Consider the following 2403-nt stretch of genomic DNA (forward strand, 5'->3'; position numbering starts at 1 on the left):
TGAGCACCTCGAGTCTCATCGCCGAGAGCGTGCAGAAATCAAGCGCAGGCAGCGGAAGGAGCGTGCGGCAAACCAGTCCCACCCACCCTTTCCTTCAACCACTGTCTGTCCCACCTGTGACAGGGACTGTGGCTCTCGTATTGGACTGTTCAGCCACCTAAGGACTCATTTCCTCGATTCCGAGGGACTGCCTATGATCATGATGGAGTCAATGGTCGGCTGAGGATCACAGGTAGCAGAGGTGGAGAGAAATGCTGGTCATATAATAAGTGCCACAGCTGTATGCTGTCATCTGAGCTAGTGGATGAGATTTCCACCTTCGAAACCTTCCCAGATAGCGGTTATTCCGCATGTACATACCTACAGTTTCTTATTAATCAGATGCATTCAATTTGTTCTGTCCTTGAATTCCCTTAACTATGTGTGATCTTCAGCACAGATTGAAAGTCGTATTAACAGCTCTGGGGGCCGAAATTGCCCCTCTCCTGAAGGCCGCTTAACACCAGAAAGCAGCGGCCACGCTGCAGAGTGCAATGGCCGCCGACCTTTCGCGTAATGGCCGCCATTATCAAAATTGCCCTCCCATGTTAACCGGGCAGTGCCCCGCTCCGTGGTAAGAGCATCAACACCGTGCACACCGCCGATCTAACCCCCCCCCGCCCCCACCGACGGCGACATTCCCCTCGGAAAATCTTTGTCCCGCCCGGCGGTGCCAAAACCTGTTTTTTCCCCGGTGGTCCAGTGAGGCTGAGGCCTTCTGCAATGGCGGTGCGGCTTCCCTTAAAGGGGAGGGCGCACTGCCGCTGCCGCCATGTTTTGTTTTGTCGGCCGACTGCCATGTCGCCCGACAATTATGCCTCTGGGTTCGGCCGGGCTGCCAACAGGCAGCCTGGCATCACCTCGTGGGTGCCAGGCCGCTGGCCCGGCCGAAACCCTCCCTGGTGGCCCAGTGGGCCGAAGTTTTAAAATCGCGCGGGCTCTCCCCTTTAAGTGAAGGGGAGGGACGTGGTGACGCGGCGCCGTGATGGCGTCATCGCGGCCGCCACTCCGCTCCGTCCCAACTTCCGCCCCTCTCGTGTAGTCACCGCCCCTATTATGACCGACTTCCGGATCCAAGTGGAAAAAAAAAACAACAAAGAGCGGTATGTCGCTCAAGAGTCAACCTGAAACACAGCTGCGGTAAAAACCATCGAAGCGGGGTGGGAGTACCCCATTTCGGGCGGGGGGGGGGGGGGTGGGGGACAATTTTGGCCCCCAGGTCTTTTAGTATCTGAGAGGGAAAAAGACAGGGTGGAGTTTGGTGAGTGAGCCATCATCAGGGCAAGAAATAAAGGGGCGGGCAGAACAGGTGGAGGCCTACACAGAGGTGTAAAACCAGGTGACAGATATACATGTATTTAAAAGACTAAGGCAAGAAAAACAAGACCATAGGACTCATCCTCATTCTAGCACTTTACCATCTTCTGAGAGGCTATAATATGTCTAGTTTTTTTTTAATTCATAGCCAATCTTTCCAATTCTTTGTCAAATCACAAACGCCAGAGGTCACCTTGCACACATCAAGGATCACTCTGCGCCAATGCTCTTAGCCAAAAGGCCTAGAGCCACTGCACCGTTCCTGGAAGTACTGCAATACCAGGTTCGTGCCATGGAGGTGGATGGGTCAGGCCCCCCACACACCTCCGTGGAGGTGGATGGGTCAAGCCACCCCACCCACCTCCTATTTCCAAAAAGCATAGGAGAACCACCTTCCTGATCCAGGGAGAACCACTTTGGGGTCATGGTTACTCCCCTGTCAGGTCAGTTACGCATGATCTTAGCCAAAAGGCCGAGAAGCGATCTAATTGCTGCCCCAAAAGTGAAAGTAATTAGTAGATTTAAACTCCTGCCTGTCATTCTCCTCTCCCCCTTTTTTCTTGGCCAAACTCGGGAAAGCGAGTGGTTAGTGTTGTGGATGGAGAAAGAGTCAGACTGAACACTGCGAACTCAAAGTAAAGTGTGACCGTAGTCTTTTATTGCAAGTCTCCAGAGTGCCTCTCCAACCTGTGAGGCCTCCTTAAATACCTGTGCTCCGAAGGGATTATGGGATCCCTTGGGACTCCAGCGGATGAGCCCTCTGGTGGCTGTACAGAGCAAATACAAGTCCACATATATAACAACACTCCCCCCGCCAAAGCCAATATTGTAACTATTTACAATGTGAGTCGATCTGGGGCCCTTCTTGCCCTGGTTAATCGTCTCGATGTGAAAGCTGTTGTTGTTGAATCATTTGTTGGGCCCTTGCTGGGCTGCTGGGCAGCTGGCCTTGCTGGGCTGCCTGGCGTGTTGGGCCCTGCTGGGCTGCTGTGGATCATGGGCTCTGCTTCGTGGTCAACCATGGTGCCGGTTACCACTGGTGTGTGT

At 53.6% G+C, this 2403-nt stretch overlaps 1 pseudogene; it reads right to left on the reverse strand.

Annotated features, from left to right (window-relative positions):
* Window positions 1–1602: 1602 nt before the first annotated feature.
* On the reverse strand, window positions 1603–1840 carry LOC139241048 (U2 spliceosomal RNA; annotated as a pseudogene).
* Window positions 1841–2403: the final 563 nt, after the last annotated feature.

The sequence above is a fragment of the Pristiophorus japonicus genome, chromosome X, assembly GCF_044704955.1.
Source record: "Pristiophorus japonicus isolate sPriJap1 chromosome X, sPriJap1.hap1, whole genome shotgun sequence".
Classification (NCBI taxonomy): domain Eukaryota; kingdom Metazoa; phylum Chordata; class Chondrichthyes; family Pristiophoridae; genus Pristiophorus; species Pristiophorus japonicus.